The sequence below is a fragment of the Ambystoma mexicanum genome, chromosome 6p (assembly GCF_040938575.1).
Source record: "Ambystoma mexicanum isolate Mex_15411 chromosome 6p, UKY_AmexF1_1, whole genome shotgun sequence".
Lineage (NCBI taxonomy): Eukaryota > Metazoa > Chordata > Amphibia > Caudata > Ambystomatidae > Ambystoma > Ambystoma mexicanum.
The window spans coordinates 906,931,554-906,950,438 of NC_090935.1; the positions used below are offsets into that span (position 1 = coordinate 906,931,554).

General features: G+C 42.9%; 1 protein-coding gene across 4 annotated transcripts in view; it reads right to left on the bottom strand.

The window, feature by feature from the left end:
- The window catches only part of YTHDC2 (YTH N6-methyladenosine RNA binding protein C2), a 2,707,399-nt gene that overhangs the window by 494,045 nt on the left and 2,194,469 nt on the right, over nt 1–18,885 (bottom strand). The gene's annotated exons all lie outside the window — the stretch shown is intronic.

Genomic DNA, 18,885 nt, shown 5'->3' on the forward strand with positions numbered 1-18,885 from the left:
AAATCAGTCATTACTTCACAAAAGTTGCAACAGTAGTTTATTAGGCTCATATCTTCTCATCAAGGAAGAGCACCAACTTGAGAGCTATCTGAATACTGTTAAGGAACCACACGTACGCTTTATACTTTTAAAGCTAAGAACATGCACTTACAGATCTCTGGAGTGCCAAAGCTAATATGCCACATGTCCCAATGAACTGAGCCACTGTGGCAACCACATCCACAGTTTTGCTTCTGGAATTATGAATGTGCAGATGCCATCCTCAAGAAAGACGTTCAGAGTTCAGCATTTGGTTGGAAGAGAGCTGCCATAATCTGAATGTGCGTCACTTCCTCTGCTGGAGGGAAATCCATGCCTTGCACCGTATGCAGGACTGCGCTGATATACTGAAGGTGTATGGAGGAGAGTGCACATTGTCCTGAGGTCTTTGATTGGTCTGACCTCCACAATGGCCCACCAAAGGAAATACTTAAAGTAAAGATGTACGCAATCCCTCTGTGTAGATGGGCCACCACCACCGATATGACATTCGCAAAAACTTGAGGGTCCAAAGTATGACTGAAGGGGAGTACTGCACACAGGCATTGAGTGTGTCCCACCACAAAAGATGCTTCTGATGTTTGGGGGTGGTAATGGCCAAGAGAGTAAGCATCCTGTCGGTCTAAAGCAGGGGTCTCCAACCTTTTTTCGTTTGCAAGAGCTACTTGTAGTTAATGGCCAATAGACGAGAGCTACTAGGGTGGTGATATCCATGAGTATGAGAATTTTAACCAAGATGTTTTTTGAGCAGATTATTTGCTCTTCATATAAAAAAGGGATACTGTATGTATTTACTGTGATATTAATACATCAATAAATTCAAAAACAATTATTTTATTATTTTTTATTAGATGCTGATTCCTAGAGATTGTTAAGCATATCAGAAGTAGGAAGCTAATAGGGACATTCAATGTTAAGGCTTAACCTGCATGCTATCCACCAGTGCTCAGTAATCTGGTGTAAAGCTTGAAGCAGCAACAGCACTAAGATGCTGTCTGACGGGATCAAGGTTTTGATTTCAGGAAGTTCATCTGAAAAAGGCAGATTCACAGAGCCAGGCAATCACACTGGCTGCAGATACTTTTTTAGCCATAGTGATTGTACACCCGACATGGCAGACATATATTCAGAACAGTTTTTAAACTTGCTTACAACAGACTCAGCCATGGGAGTCACTGTGCCCTTCACAACTGCACCATCTGTAAAAGTGCATTTGTTTTTCATCAAATAATTAGCACCTTTTGAAGGACGGCTCTGTAACAGCATTTGGATTGCAGCATTTAGTTTACCTACTTTTTAGAACCACAGACAAATTCCTCTTGGAAAATTATTTTCATAATTTGCGTGTATTACTGCAAAATTCCTATCAATGTTACTATTTTATAACCACTTTAACTTGGGCACCGTAGATTAAAGATGCACATTTTCTTTTTACACTGGAACAAAACAGTTTTGTAGTGGTGACTTGTAGCGTGCACACATGAGACAACATATGAGTCTTTAAATTAACATATTGAGCAAAGAGTATGGTTGTAACGAGGGGCGATTTATTCAGAATGGATGGCAACATGCCATCCTGCTCCCTTTTATGAAGGAGGCAGTATCAAAGTGAACAGCTCACAGGATCGCTGCCTCTCCCTGCAGGAATCATGTTATTTTGGTGCATTACCAATGGGCCATGCTTGGCTTGCACATGCAACTCTCTGACATATTGGAATTGTTCATGTATGATCATCATTTGTAAATTATATGTTTTGCTGAATTTTTAGCAAAAACAGTGCTCATAAATTGCACCATTTCATCTCAGTAATGAAAGGCTGGAAATCCCTTGCCAGAATTTGAACATGTGTACAGGTTCCCCATAGATCTCTATAGATCTCCCATTTTGTGCACGTAGCCAAAGGGGATCAGCCCTGTTAAATGTTCTCCCATCCCATTTCTCGCCTCTGTTCTCTCCCTGTAGTCACCACCCTATATTGTGTTCTTGCAACTAGGTTTAAGCTATATTAATCCTATGTATATTGAAATATATATATACATATATATGCAAACCACTGCTCACATTTCCCACTTAATTCCAACTATCGTTTCGTAAGGCATCTCACATTATGTTTTTTTAAGTGCTGGTATTGATAGACATGTCACTTTACATTCCTGTTTAGTTGTATAAATGTAAGTGAACAAACGCCAGAATGCAGTGCAGCTAGTAGTTTTCATGTTTACTTAAATGTAAAATTGCAGTTATTGCTTGAATTCCTGTTTTGGAACATCCATAGAGGTGGGCTCCTCCATATAATGCCATATTCCATCCTAAGCTTTAATACAGTTTGGGTGCTAGAGCTTTAAAACGGGGACTCAATATTTGAAAATATAAAAAATAATTCACAGTTTTACCATGAACACGAAAAACGAGATGTACCTTTTTTCTTGCAAGCTGCGACTCATGCGGATTGTTATTTTTTTATCACACCTGTGCACTGAGAAAACGATTACAGCTGTATCTTTATTTCCCCAATTCCGATTGAAATTCTACAATTACCAGCATGCAAATTAATGCTAGCTGAAATAAATCTAAAAAAACACAGTGAGACTGAAACAATCACAGCCGCAGCTTTGTTTTACACAGCATGCAGATGTATGCACGCAGGCCCTTTCTAATCTGCCATCATTTGCACCTCTTGGTGACAATGGCCACAACACACATTTGCCATTTATTTTTGTTATTGATTGTTAACCACATGTTGGGACACTGCCCAAGCCCTTCGAGCGCAGATGCAGCCCCTCCTCTCACTGTGCACACAGCCTTTGACCGTTTTCTTTACAGGAAGAAGAGTGGGAGGAGTCGGGAAAAAGTCCCAGGGACTTCAGACACCAAAATAAACACACAGTGCTCATTTTGGGGTCTGATCAAAGAGCTTCTGGGATGTCTCAGGCGAGCTACAAGTTGCTCACAATCTACTGGTTGGAGACCACTGGCTCTAAAGGGATGAGCTAACCTTACCACTCCGAAGCCTTGGGAATCTTTTTTTCTCAATACAAACTGCAGCGACAACAATTGAACCTAATATTACATTTGCACCCTTCACCTCCACTTTCCCCGATTGTTTTCTTTGCCATTCCCAAACACTTTACCAAACACTTCTTGTATACATGAAACTGGCCAGGTGCAACACCCAGTATGAAGGTACCTTATATGCTATCCAACAGTATAAAATCAATGGTTCTTAGTTCTAAAAATTGAAACGTTGTAGAGCTTGCAATTTTTCTGGGCATGTTAAGTCTCTGTTCTCTAGGCAGAGATAACTTATCAAAGGTGGCCTTGTTTCGATGAATGTTTGGGGGGATGAAAAATGTGGCTGCCCTGTTGGTGAAATGATTGCTGTGTAGCAGGCCAAGCAATGATAAGCCAGACAATATATGTATGTTTTAACTTTCAAGTTTTATTAAGGGTTTTCCAGGAGGGTTGGATGAACTCCTACTGGGGAGTGGGGCAAACTTGCAACTAACAACAATCTCTCAATTGAAACAGTGAACAGGTGGGGGCAATACAAAGTGGGTTTCCTTTAGGGATCATGTACATCTAGTATATCCCCATCAGAGAACGTAAATAAAACATCCTATCCTTAAGAATCTCGTGCTCTCTTTTCCAAGACAACCTATTTGATGAGACAAAGTCTATCAATAGGATGATGTGAGAAACCCGAGGGTATTCTCACTCCTATTCTCCTCGGATCCTCTACGCAGGTGGCCAGGGAAAGGCCATTGTTTTTGGATCCTGACCCTGGGGGTGGAAAAGTGAGGATGAATCACCGGTGTGGAGGGTCCTTGGGGATTGATAGTGGGATGTCTTCAGGCGAGACATGATATCCCCCTTATCCTAATTTCAACCAACCTAGTCCTCATCCAACCTTTATGACATAATCTTTGTCAAGGTGTGCGAGGTGTGTCAGAAAGCAAGTAGACATATACCTCCTACAATCCGCTTAAATCTGTTGCCAATCATTGAGATTTAGTTTGCTCGCATTGGTATGGATATTGTGGGACCCTTGGAAACTTCTAAACTAGGGAACAAATACATTTTAGATATTGTCGATTATGCCACCCATTATCTAGAAGCCTTTTTTTTGAGAGGCAACACCACACAACAAATTCTGAAACATCTGAATGAGTGGGGTTTCCGAAGGAGATATTGACTGACCAGGGTTCTGAGTAAGCTTATGGGCATCGTCAAAGAATTGTTACAAATGATACCCTGGGCCTTGTTTGCAGGACGAAAAGACCCTCAGGCCTCATTGGGATTCTGCCCGTTTGAACTCCTTTATGGACAAGAACCTCAAGATGTCCTTGATATGAGAAACCTGGGAAGAAATAGAAGAGGCTCCAGTCCCACTCTTTCAAACAGCCAATAGGTTAAAAGAACATACGACAGCTCTAAGAACTTTGGTAAAATCAGAAATTGTTACAATAAAAAGGTAGCTCCAAGATCCTTCTCAATAGGTCAAAAGGTCCTTGTCCTATTACCCACTTCGGAAAACAAATTAGTGTCCAAATGGCATGGACCAGACAAAGTATTAGAGCAAACCGGACCATGAAATTATAAGATCTCACAACCTGACCGTTGTCTCAAAACCTAGGTTTATCATATAAATTTGGTGAAAGAATGGAAAGAAAATGCTTCAGAGTCCCCAGTTATGTTATCTTGTTTATTACCAGAAGATACAGAAGACTAGGCCCTAATATCAACTGATCTTAACAACAATCAGAAACAGGATTTATATGATCTTATAAGGCAATTTACTGATGTGTTTTGTGAAGAGCCTGGGAAAGTAAAGGGTATATATATCATCATATCCGCACTCCTGTGGGTAAAGTGGTACATTTAAAACCCTATTTATTACCTGAGGCTAGAAAAGAGACCATCATTAAGGAAATTAAAACCATGCTAGAAGCTAACATATTGAACCTTCCAATAGCTCTTGGTTCTCCCCCATCGTGTTTGTAGCAAAACCCAATAGAAGTTGGTGATTTTGTATAGAAGTTCGTAAGCTGAATTCCATGTCAGCTTTTGATGCTTACCCCATGCCCACGTATAGATGATCTAATAGATTGATTGGGCAATGCTATATATCTGTCAACGCTAGATCTTACAAAGGGATATTGGCAAATTCCTCTGCATGCACTCGATAAAGAGAAAATTGCTTTTTCCACTCCCATGGGATTATTCCAATTTAAAGTCCTGCTTTTGGGTTGCATGATGCTCCTGCAACATTCCAGAGAATTATAGACAAAATGTATGAGTTTTGCAGAGCATATATAGATGACATTGTAACCCATAGCAAGACATGGGAGGATCATTTAAACCACCTCTATACAATCATGACAGTGTTAAGAGAAGCAGGACTAGCCGCTAAACCCAAAAATACAAACTGGCCTAATCAGCAGTGAAGTATTATGGGTTCTTTGTAGGCAATGGTACGGTCCAACCCCAACAAGAGAAAATAAGAGCTGTCCTTGATACACCCCCTCCAAACACTAAGAAAGAGCTAAGTGTCTTTTTGGGGGGAATTGGATATTACTGTACATTTATTCCAAACTTCTCTAGTAAAACATCTAGACTGACAGATAAACTGAAAAATGCCAAGCCCCAAAAGATCAAATGGGAAGAAGAGGATATTTGTTATACAATGCTAAAACAAGCTCTATGCCAAGGTCCAATTTTAAGAGTAGCGGATATCTCCAAGGATCCATCCTTCAGACTGATGCTTCCTTAATGGGACTAGGAGCTGTTCTGGCACAGAACTATGATGGCTTTGAACCCCGAATCCTATACATTAGCAGAAAGCTCTTCCCCCATGAGAAAAACTATTCAGCTATTGAGCTAGAGGCATTAGCCATTAAATGAATGGGCTGTGATACATCTGAAATACTATCTTCTGGGTCGCAAATTTAATTCAATAACAGATCACTCTCCTCTAGTTTGGCTCAGCCAGAGAAAAGAATTCAACCCTTGGGTAATGCGAAGGTTCTTGGATCTTCAACAGTATTTCTTCACAGTTGAACATCGGAAAGGTCGAGAACAAGGCAACGTGGACTTTCTCTCCCGGTTCCCCTGTGAAGTACCTCAGTCCAATTCGCATTGGGGAAGGGTATGTGAGAAGCCTCAGGGTATTCTCACTCCTATTCCCCTTGGATCCTCTACGAAGGAGGCCAGAGAAAGGCCATTGTGTTTGGATCCTGGCGGTGGAGGGTACTAGGGGATTGAGAGTGCAATGCCTTCAGGCGAGACATGTTATCTCCCTTATCCTAATTGCCAATCAACCTAGCACACCCCCAACCTTTATGGGTTATTGTAGGACAACTTCTGTTCTTTCCTCTCACTGGACACCAGACAGTACTGAGATAAGGAAGAAGCAACTGAGAGTAATGAATCCAATTTACTTTCAGCACTTAGGTACTGGGACGAAGAAAATGCATGCAAGGTATGAAGGTCAGGCATGTCTTCCTAATCAGAGTCAGGCAGAATTGAATAATGGAATAATCTTGCAGCTTATTGAAGGACCACAAATGTATAAAAGGCAAAGCCATGAAGGAAAGAGAGAGAGAGACCTGGGGAACTTGGACAGAGATCACCGTAAAATCCCGGGAATCTGGAGGCAGCCGTGGTGGGACCGGAGGACGAGACAGGATGCTGGCTGACATCCCCAAACCAAGGGAAGCCTCGTGTGTGCATATCGAAGTCTCCCATGTGAAGTGGGAGCAAAAGGAGCTGTGGCAAGGCACGAACGCCAAGGACACTGTGCCCGGCCTTGCAAAGGCATTGAAGCCACCTATGCCAACCGAGCTCCTGTCCTAACGCGAGCAGTGCTCGCGGAATCCGAAGTAGAAGCCAGAGGGAAGAAGGAAAACAGCAAGGACCGCAGGAGGAAGATGCCTACAATAGTGAGTGCTGGGGAAGTTACCCAAAAAAGGGCCTCTCCAGGCGGGCTGCAAAGGTTGTAAACAGTGTTGTGGGAGTAAATACTTCAATTACAAATGGAATTATAAAATTAAATGAACGAACGAAAGAAAAGTGGCATGAAAAGCAGTAAATCTGCTAATGTTTAATAAACTATCTAAGGATTCGGTGCACCCTACAAATTAATAAACAAACAAACAAACTGAATGAAAACAGTAAACCTGCTCATATTGAATACCAAACTGATTGAAAAAAGCAAACTTGCTAATATTGAATAATTAACTGAATACAAATAGCGAACCTGCTCATTTTTAATCATGTACTGAAGAAAATAGGAAACTAACTCAAAAGACTCAGGGCCTCATCACGAGTTGGCCGGTAATTAGCCCTACCGCCAAACTCCCCAGTGCTATTAGCGCCGGATCACGGGTTTGGCGGAACGGTTAGTGCCCATTCCTCATTCGGGAATTCCTCATTCCCCATTGGGCCCAATGGGGAAAATTCGCGCTATTACCGCCGGCGGATAATCGCGCCGAAAATTGGCAAATTTGCAGCGGATTTCCTTCCCAGCTCAGAGATGGGGGGAACTCCGCCAAGGCCATGATCTGGCGGACCCTTAAATGCGGCGGTAATAGCGCTAGCACCGCATTTAAGGGTTACCGCCAGACCCGTGATGAGGCCCTCAGACTGCAGGGCTGAAGTCAAATCTGAGAAGCTGGTTTTGAGAAACTAATTGTTTGCTGAATATCAAACTGCTGAAAGGAGAACTAAAGGTTTGGTTCTATGTCATATCATCGACAGTCATTTTTACGACAGGTGTTTTTACGAAAGCATTTTGCCGAAAAGAGTCATTGAAATGTTTTAGTTTTTTTATTAATGGGGTGGGGGTTCCCCAAATCCCCCACTTTCCCCACCTATTTATAACTGTTCCTGACCCCCCAACCCTTTATCTGCCCTTTACCACTCCCACCCCAAATGTTGATGAGTTTTTTTCAGCAAAGTTTTTTCTTAAATACGCCTGTTGAAAAAAAGACTGTTGATGAAATGACATTGTACCAAAGGTTTGTGGTCGCGCGACCTATAATGGATGGATCCTGTGGTCCGACAACTGCGGCAAGACCAAAGAACCCCTATATGCTGACAAGGAAACCTACTACTGTGTTAAAAGGAAAAATGCTATTGATGCATATAGGACTTGGGGAAGGGAACCCTGAGCTGTGAAGAATTGTTGTAACTTAACTTCAAGACAAAGCTTCAAGATCAAGTTCTTTTTGTGACCTCTTTTGATATTGAAATTGGGAAAGGGAACCCTGAAGCTTACTGCCATGAAACTGTATTGAACCTGGGGAAGGGCATCCTGGCATTTAAAAAGGTGTGGAACCATATAACCTTAAATCCAAGAGAAGGTAACTTTAACACTGTGGTGAACTTGTTGATTTTTGGGGAGGAGAAGCTGAAGAATAAGCATAAGCTGGAAATAAATCAGAACTTTACTTTTGCAACACTGTTTAAGTTATGGGTGACATACCTGCACATTGTTTTGGTGTTAGTTGTGTGGGCAAGCATAGGTTTTGGACACAGACAGACTCTTAAGTTGAATTTACGGACATAAACTATCCTTAGTTTCTTTAGGTAGGGAAATCAGACCTTAGCATAAGGCAAGTAAGGCCTTACAACATCCTGACATTTTAAGTTAATAAAGGTAATTTTTGTTATATTGAATCTGTTGTCTGTGATGCCAACCTCACAATGGCCATCTTGAAATTCTAAAACCTTGTCTTAATTAGTTTTTCCAGGCTAACCTAGTCCAAATAACAGGAAGTCAGAAGGATTTGTGCAAACACACAAATGTCCAAAAGCTTGGCTTCAGATGTTCAGCCCTAAAATACTTAATGAACATGAAACCAAGTTTGGGGTAGGCTCTTGGAGCAGCTATTCAGAATATGGTTGTAACCTTTTGGGTTGTGATTTCTGTTAGGGAGAACTCTCTCTTTAGGCTGAATTTCCTAACCTAGTGAGTCCCCCAGCAGCTTTGCTGGATTTCTGGAGTTTGTTTTTTTCTCCTGCCAAGAGTGAGACTCTTTTTCTCCCACTCTCGGACATGATTTATAGTGTTCCTTTGACTGTCAATGTGTTTTATGGGCTATGGGGTCCTTTACTCCATAGGGTCTAATGCGTTTTTACTATGTGTGTTACACAGCACCCTCCGTGCAGTAACACCGGGGTGTCATAGTGACACCCCACCATAGACTCCATACCCTGGGACTGACTACTGTCTCCCAGGGCATGTAAAGTCACCATTGGCTTTACTAGTCCCAAATTATTAACAGAAACCGGTACAAACCATCATATTGGGGACGTACTGGTCGGGGCAATTTGATTGCCCCGGGGTCTGTTAGTCGAGGGGGCACGTCTCCGTCTCCCCTGATCGAGTTTTGGCTGGTGGCAGTGGAAACTACTTTTTATATTCAACCACGAATATTTCCCTATGGGATTTTCCCATTGTTCGAGGCTACCAACTTTAATTATTTAATTCTCATAGCCTCGAACATACCACCGTTTTATTTAATTAATATTAATTCGCCGGTTGGTATTTTTTGCCAGGACTCGATTCAAAAATGGCATTTGTGTTCTCTTTTGTGACGCCAACCCAAGTCGAGCCCTTTTTTCCACTTTTTGGCGGGCTTCTTCACAGAAGCATCCAAAAGTGGTGCCACTCTGTCTGGGTACCACAGGGGGTGTGGGAGGGGTTTAGGCACCCTGGACTGAGTTACCTTGGTAACTCAAGTCGCACTCTTGTGTGATTGGCCCAAGTGGTGAGCCGGTCGGCTCACCACTCAGCATGTTTGATTGACAGCTAGGCTGAGTGAATGGGGGTATTCTGCATAAAAGCAGGGCTTTGGGGACTGGAACTTCAGAAGTCGCCATAGGACCTGAGAATCTGACGAGGGAGAAGCTGAGCCGAGCTACCACGACGACACCACCGGTGGAGACCTGCAGAACCGACTCACCACTTCCCGACGACAGAGAAGATCTCCCGGCTGGAGAGGCTTCTTCCCCTGACTGGTGGGCACAACCAGTTTACCTTCTTTTCTTCGCACCCCAGACCGGTTTGTGGTCGAATTGCCCGTGCCAAGCACCCCGGCAGCCGGATAGCCACTTACCACTGAACCGTGAATCAACGGACCGCTCCTTGTACCTGAGAAACTCTGCGGCTGGTTTCTTCCCTGGCAGTGCAACGGACACCTGTCTTCCTCCCCGACGAGATCCTCTCTTCCCCCGGACGAAGCACTGACTTGCACCCGCTGCCAGGAACAACTGCCCCGCTGGAGTATTCTCACCACTTTAAAGGTGCCGTGTCCGCCAGGCCTCCCTTTCTAAAGATTTCTACAAGGTAATAATAACCCCTTAACCTTCTGGACTGGGCAAGCCGCCTTGACCCTCTAACTGGTCCCTTTCTTTGGTCCAACTCCTTTTTGAACCGTTACAAGACTTTTTGTGCACTGCAACCGTGTGACCTTGGACACATTTCGTTTTGATCCTCTTAAAGCGGATCCGGCCTACTGACTCTGAATTCACGGTGTTACTTTGCCTTCCTCTCTTGTTGTGTTCATGAAAAAGTGTTGGGATCGGTTTCAATTTATTCTCTGCTTTTCTCTCCCTTTTTAAAACGAATTATTAGAGTGCCATCTACATTAAGCGCTCACCGCTGTCTGAAAATAAGTGGGGCTTTACCTAAGACGTGTCTAATATTCTTTTAAGGGAGTGTATATCTTTTAGTGACCGTGTTTTTGAATTGCTTACTATTAGTGCCTGTGTGTTTTTCTAGCTGTGGTTTTAAATAAATAATTATATCTCTTTTACACCAAGTCCTGGTCAGTGTTTACTTGGTCTATTGTGAATACTCTGTATACTGCCTAACTATTCTTGAGGGAAGTCCGACTGCTCAGCCACAGCTACCAAGTGAATCTGTGTGGTACAGACTGCTACCAAATGGGTTTACTGCCAAACACCTGTAGTCCTAAATCTTTTGCAGTGGTCCCAGAGGGAACTGCACAGGTTTCGGCCTAACAATTTCCCTGGCTTGCGCAAGACCTCACCCTTGACTCGTCCTCCTTGCGTCCTCTGATACTGCTCAGGTTCAACCAGACTCTAAGTTTGGCATGCACGCTGATGAGGTTTGGAGTGGGTTCCTGTGTTGGTGTCTCGCAGACCGGGGCTGCTCCCAGGTCTCTCAGGTAATGCCTTGGACATTTTGTTTCACCCGATTATCACAAATGGTTCCTCCTGGAACATGGGACTAATTTTAGTTTCCAAGGTTGCCCTCCCTGCACCCGAGGTTTAGTTGTGATTTCTCATAATGCTCTCCTCTTTATCTCATTTCAACTCTGGCTTCTCAGATCGCCCCCCCCCCCTCTGGACCCAAGATGGTAGGCTCAACTCAGTTTCTTTTCACAACTGTTCCTGCCTGAACCATGGATGCAATCTGGGCTTTATAAATGTTTGTTCCTCATTATGGTTTGAAACCTCCATCGGATTGGTTATTCGCCAGCGGTTTCCTAATTACACTCATTACGGAATCAGTGTTCTCTCCATATGGTTGGCTATTTGATTGCTTTGCAGTGGGGCAGGCAAGGAGTTAAAAGAATGAGTGATGTCGGCACCAACTCTGAAAAACACTTGGCACATCGCTTGATGCTGCGCATCTCAGTCTCTCCATCTGCGTCCTGCAGCTGTATGCCCAGAGTGCTCTTGGTTGGTTTCTTTGTATGCAGGATGGGGAGAATTAAACTAAAACCATACTCCTATTTTTTTATTACTTGTTTTAATTGAAAATCAATTTTTACAAGAGTCAATATTTTCATTTCTGTTGTCCAGTAAAAGTAAAAAGAAAAAAGGAAATCAATCCTAGAGAGGGGGCGGGGGGATAGGTGCGAGGAATAGAAAGGTGTGGTACACAAAGTAAAATGTTCACTCTCTGCTTTCGAAAACCCTAAAGAATTCTTCTTTAATTTTCCCCTGTAGTTTCTTCTGCTCAGTTCAAAGGACGCGGCCCCCCCTACCCATTATTCAATTTTTCAGTTTAGTTTTCAATTGATTCTTGTAGTCTCCAGTTCCAGCTTCTCAAAGAATTTAGCAACAGCAATCACCCATGTAGTCCTTTCGCCACTCAGCAAGCGTGACCTCCATTCATTTTCATCGTAGGAATGAAGGTGAAAGAGGATGTGTCCCAAATAAGTCTGGCGCTGTCTCTCGAGAGCTTGGCAATTCAGTAATAGGTGTCTCAAATTTTCAATTGGCTCTTTGATTTTGCAGAAACGACAGGACTTTTCACTTAATTTGCTCCTTATGGCTACCACCTCTTTGGTCTTCAATAAGTTCAATCTTATTCTCATAAAGTTTTCTCTTAAACATTTGTTTGGACATTTTTTAATGTAATTAGGTGGTTGGTTAATTTTGTTTATTATCAGAGGAATATTTTTGTCAATTTGTTTCCGTTAGCCTGCTCTTGCTTTAGTATCCAGTCATGGATAAGTAGCTTTTTTTAAATTTTATTCGGATTTTCCAATAGATCATCCTCTGTGCAGCTGATTTGCACTAGTCGCTCCTGAATATCCACAACCTGATATGATCTTAGTGCTGTTTTCCTGGAGTTCCTTTCTGATTAGACCAAATATGTGTGGGCTTGAGGGGTCAATTACCTTCCTGTACAGCATGATTTTATTGCGAGTCACTATCAATGAAATTGATTGAAGGCTTAGTTCCCTCCGGATCAATGCTATTGGTGTTGATTGTGGGAGTGTCAAAACCCTTCGCCAAAACTTTCCTTCTAGCTTATCCCATAGGGTTTCAGAGAGGTTTGGCATTGCTTCCACTCCGTATGTCAGACTCGGTATGATCTTGGCCTTGTAAAAATTCAGGACCAGTATGAAGGAGAATCTTTCATACTTCCTGTTTACAGCTTTGCTCTTTGCGATCAAGGATTTCAGTTTTTCTTGCAGGGCATCTTGCATTGGTAAATCTCTTCTGTTTGAGCCAAGGATCACATCAAGATATTTGAAACTTCTGACTTTGTCCAGCTTTTTCCCCTCGATGAACCACTTTGAATTTTCGATTTTCTTCTGAGCAAGTTGTTTATTTCCAGATCGTTCTCCTTGATGAACGAGGCCAATTTGTGGTTGATCGATGATGATAATGTCTGCATAGATTAATGGTGATAGTGGTTCACCGCCAAAGGTTGGAGGAAAAGCTGAAACTTCATGGTCTCTGGTCCTGTAATCGGCAATATAGGTGTTATATAACACCGGGGCCAGGGGACAGCCCCCCGGTCGTTGTATGAAATAGTTGCCCTGCTCTACTAAGGCGCACTTGAATTGTAGTCTCGGAGTTTAATGCTTTAATTTGTGCCAATAGTGGCAATGGACAATTCCAGGAGGCAAGTTTATTCCACAGTTTAGACCGATTGACCTGGTCAAATGCTTGGACCAGGTCTATGAACCCCATGAATACTCTCGGGTTACCTTCGAAGACTTTGTTCTTAAGTATGCTCAAAAGAAGAATGTTAGCTGTTGTTCCCGTTTCTTTAACAAATCCAGTCTCGAGAGGATCGTTAATTTTGCTGGTGTTTGTCCAGTTTTGGAATTGGTCCAATACAAAAGAGGCAAAGATCTTTCCTATTGTGTCGAGTAATGCAATTGGGCGATAGTTTTTGGGGTTATCCCTTGCCCCTTTCTTAAATATTGGCACAATGTTTGCGCATTTACATGACACTGGAATTGATCTGGTTCTCTGGCAGTTTAAGAAAACTTTGCTGATTAATATCGATCACACATCTGCCTGTATTTTTAAATCGAAGTTGATCACCCCATCTGGGCCTGGGGTTCTCGGGTGGTTTAGTGTTTTTATTTTGGCCAATATTCGCTCTGGATTGTGCGGAATGTCCCATGGCTCAATTTCATTCTCAGGCTTCTGTTGCGGGCTGTTGTTTATTGCTTTGTACAACTGTTCAAAGTGGTCGATCCACTTTGCTTCGCCCACACTGTTCTGTAATACTTCATTTGTTGATCTCATAGTAGATTTATCTTTCTCCCGCAAATGGCTCTCAGCATCTCTTCAGAATCAGTCTGATACATTTTATTTCTATGATTTGTCACCCAGGCTTTAGACTCTTTTTTCAATGGCATCAGCTCTTATTTCGGGTGAGGCTGTTTTTATGGCTTGCCTCTTTAGCTTGCGCATCGATCTGCGCTTTGAAACTAACTCTTGGTGGTATCTATGAGTTTCTGGCTTTACGGACATCGTTGATTTTGCATCCGATTTCCTAAAGACCAGGAGGTGCGGACGATAGTCTATTGTTTTGTTGGCCACACCCATATCGGAATATCATCTGGTTAATTGTGCAATTCCTGCTTCTGTTATTTTGAGGCGGACTGCACCACAGTCTGCCTCTAGTTCATGCTGTGTTATCTGAGTTGATGGTTTTGGAGAATTCCACAGCATCTGCAGCATGTTGCGATCGCTTTAAGGTGTTCTTACTACATCAAAAGTTTTTACTTCTGTGAGCAGGTTTCTGGAAACATAAATGTGATCGATGATTCCTGGTTGATTTTCCCTCTCCCAAGTTGGTATTTTTCAGTTGTTGTGTCGAATACCAAGTGGAGGTTATGCAGGCCGTTGGTCTTCATGAGTGACTCCCATAATTGGGCTCTTCTTAATGAGTCCATGTGTTGCGGGTGAGTAGATTTTTGATCACCAATCCCTTTACAGGTTATATTTAAGTCACCCCCAATCAAAATGTGGTCTATATCGTGAACCTCAGATGTGGTTTCAATCACGTTTTCCAATTCATTTAAGAAGTCGTTATCAGTAATAGCATTTGGGTTCCAGTAGATATTTATAAACAGCAATTTCCTTTTTATCGCTTCCGATTTTGTAGTGCGACTATTCCATAGGACTAAAGAGGCTTGTATGAATTTTGTAGAGTTCAAGGATGAGATCAAGTGGAACTCACTGCTGGAGCTAAATGCTGTTAATAGGCCAGGCATCGGGCGGCCTTTAGTAGGTCTGTATGCAGGAGAGAAGTGAATGTCGAAACCGTCCAAGGAAGGTTTATTTAGGAGCCATGTTTCTTGTAACATTATCACGTCATGTGCTACCAGATTTACGTCGCTTTCCTTGGTCAAATGAGCAAAGCCTCTAGTGTTGGACCTACTTTAGATGATTCACGTGGTCGAGGATCTGTAATGGACTTTTTTAATTGCTTAGCGTTGTTGTTGACTAGAGAAGGTCCTATCCAAGACCACTTTTCCACTCTTTTGCCCCTGTTGGATTCAAATTGGGTTGTACTTTTTTATTTTTGATCAAAAGTGATTTTCATCATTGGAATGGGTCCTTTCGGGAAGCGATCGGGATCTCTACCTTCAATCGATGAGTCGTAGTCGCTAGGGGTTAAGTGGTCAATACCATGAGATTTTTCCATAAACTGGGATTTATATTGTAATATTTCCACGTGTGATCGAGGTTTCAAAGGGGAACGACTTTTCCTTGTTTTTCTATTTTCTGTTCCACTTTCTGATTCGTCTCGGGCAGTTGAGGGATAACTAGTTTCACCAGAATGGGACCTTTTTCTTCCTTCATCCGTGGTTCCTTGGGGTAATCGATGATGTCTATGGATGGGTCTGCCTGAGTGGTTGTATACAGGACACCATTCATGGTTCTTACGACTAAGGTCTTCAAGTATGTATCCCCAATGGTATAAATTGTCAGCAGCCTTTCTCATCCATTCTTTTACCATGGAGGATTCAATAAACAAAAAAGCTGAGTCGTTGCGCCCGTCTATTCCCGGCTCCACAATTTTTAAATCGCTTGATCTTATCAGTTTTGAACTTGATATTCTCGACAACAGTTGCATCACTGTCCCTCTGTTTAGTATCAAATTATCCCTTTTTTCAGCGACTCTTCCAATTTTGAAAGATTTTTCCAATCCCGTCTTCTTCACCTGCATGCTGTTTGATTATGGTTTCGATCGAAATCTTTCATGTGTGTTGTTGTTCGAGATGGGTTCTTTTGTTGAAGCGGTCTTCTGGCTCTGTTGTCATCTAGCACGATGTACCTATGGCTAGATCTATAGGAAACAGTATTTTTAATGGTGTTGTGTTTCCAGTAAACTTTTTTATTCCAGTTTTCGTACCTCTCTCTTGATTTGTAGTTGATAGGTTGGACTGTTGGAGTGACAGATTCCAATGTCTTGTTGTTTTCGCTCGTTTTTTTGCTCGTATGAATTTTTCGTTTTATCTTCGAGCGCAAGTAAAGTTGGAGCCAAGCCAAGGATTCTTTCGTCTTTTTCTTTTTGTCTTGTAATGGTAAATCTTTTTCCTCGGTTATCTCTGAGTCTGCTTTCCTCTTGCGCCTTTCGGACGGTGAGGGGTACAAGTCGAGATCATCTTCAAGATGTACACTCATGTTCAGCAACCCTGCGAATCGTCAAAGGTTTTGCTGTCCGGTGCAAGCTGGGTGGTTCTTAACTTGGGTGCAGAAGACTTGGAGCGTCCCTTAATTGTATGTGAAGGATTGGGTTTTTGAATATTCACAGCACCACTCGGCGTCCGTTTGTTCTAGGTGCTTTCTCTGTAGTCTGTTTGCTTGTAGTAGAATTTAAATCTGAAGACCACATGATGTCTGTCATTGTTGAGGCTTTTTTTTGGAGAAAATCCCAAAAGATGCCACGTCATCCGACTGCCTCTTAGAATGGCTCCCAGCCGGGGGAGGTCTGTCTGTGACTGATTCTGATCTTATCTCTAAATTGTTAAGCTGAGATATACATCCGTTTTTAACTGTGACTCCACTAGAGGATATCTTTATTTCACTGTTTAGTTGGCTTCCAGCCGCTAATGATAGAGTCACTACAACGGCTGCCTTTTTTTCCAATGGTTGTGTTTTTTGGATTCCTGCTCCCTCAGTCAGATCTATTTGTCCATTTCTATATCCGAAATGAAAATGTAAGAATCCTTTGAACACTCCTTAGTTTGAATTCCCCATGAGTCGAATTATTTCCCCTGTGCAGGGTTTTTTGAGTAGTTTTGGGGGACGATTGTTGAAAATGTAAGGGGAGAGTTTCTGTTGACTGGTTCTTCATTTCGGTGAATCCATCTTCTTGGCAAATATGTAGGCTACAAGCAATGAGAGTTTCAAGTTCATTGTGGCAGTTATATTTGTATGATCCTTCAAAGTTTCGGCGATTCCCTCATACAATTTAAAAAATGGAGCCAAGGCGATTGTAATTGAGGACATGATCGCTAAGAGATCAGGTTTGTTCCCTGGCGAGTCTTTAGACTTAGGTGTTTGAAAATCGGATCGTCTTCTCCTCAGCGGGGAGCTAAGAGAGGAGGGGTCTTTCCTTGGAGTTGCTTCATAGAATTTGGCGTTTCCAATCTCCCTCCGGAAACGTGACTGATTAATTTTCACGTTGAAGGTTGTCCGATGAAATTTGAAGAATGTCCGTTAGACCACCTTTAATTCCAGAAGTCGGTACAGCTTCAGAACATGACTTTTTCTGGGAATTGAGCGAACTGTTATGCATAGTGTCGTCAGGCCTCGGAAGGCCAAGCTTGTTGCTGTATTTAAGACTTGGAAGAGTGGAAGACTCCTCTGGGCTCCTAGCTTCTTATAACAGGGATCTTGGTGTAGTCACCAGCACACCAACTTGCTTGTTTGGTTGATTTTTACCCATCAAGGAAGGAATCCTAGGACTACCATAGTGCCATCTTAAAGCTTGGGATGGTATGTTTTTAGGTATTGATGTTGTGGGATCCAAAGAGCCTTTTTTGGAAGTGTCGGCTAAATTTGATGGCTCCGATTGAGCAACTGATTTCCACGTCTGAAATTTCTCCCGAGGGTTGGCCTCTTTTTTTAAAGTAGTTTAGCACTGACTTGCAGGATATTTTTTCATCTTTTTTAAACGAGTGCAGACCGTCTTTTTTCAATTCACGCTTTTTTCTAAGTGTTGATATTTCCCCTTCTTATTTACATGCTGTTTCCTGGTTAGAGGGGCTTGTTTGCCATAAAGCTTTGAAGACACTTTCTTTGAGGGCTTCTTAGGGTCGGAGTCCGACTCAGACGAGTCGGATGTTGCAGTTTCAAAGGAGTCCAAGGGCAGTTTGTCTATTATTTTGTCCATGATCCTCCGGATAGTGATGTGTATATCCTGAGAAGTCGTGGGCTCAGCCAGCCCAGCGTGCGCGGTCTCACTAGGATCTGCAACCAAAGCGGGTGGCCGTCTGAGAGCTTTGTCTCCCAGCACAGACGCAGCCGGGCTGTCCACCCATGGAGTCCCGTGAACCTCCACCTGCAGTGTGAGTCGATTCGCCGGTATCAAGCTACTACTTCGCTTGTCCAGGGGGAGCGACGGAACCGGAAAAAGCAACGGGTCCGGTCCAGGTGGCGCATGGAGGTGGTTTTCACGCTCGCCATCGGGTAAGTCTTGTTTTTCATATTTCACGTCATCTAATGAGATCAGAGGTTGGGCGGGTTTGTTTGTCATTCCGAAACAGGCCTGTGCGATTTCAACACCTTCTTGTGGATTTACCTGCCTATTTAACGAGGGTGTTGCGCAAGGCTTGGTCAGGATGGACCTGAGGGGACTCCACAGACTCCTGGTCGCGGTCCAATTCTTTTTCAGTTTGTTCAGATAGGGGGGGACTTTGAACTTCAAAGGGTGGTTTTAAAGATGTTGAGACACTTCCCACCTGTAACGCTCACCTGACTCCCACGGAGGCGCTGGCCTGGTTCGCGCTGTTGTGACCTCGTCTAAGGTGATGCGCAGGGGTCGGGAGATGGACTGGACCGGGCCCCAAATCTGGCTTGTCTGACTCGCAGAAGTATCCTTCTGTAGG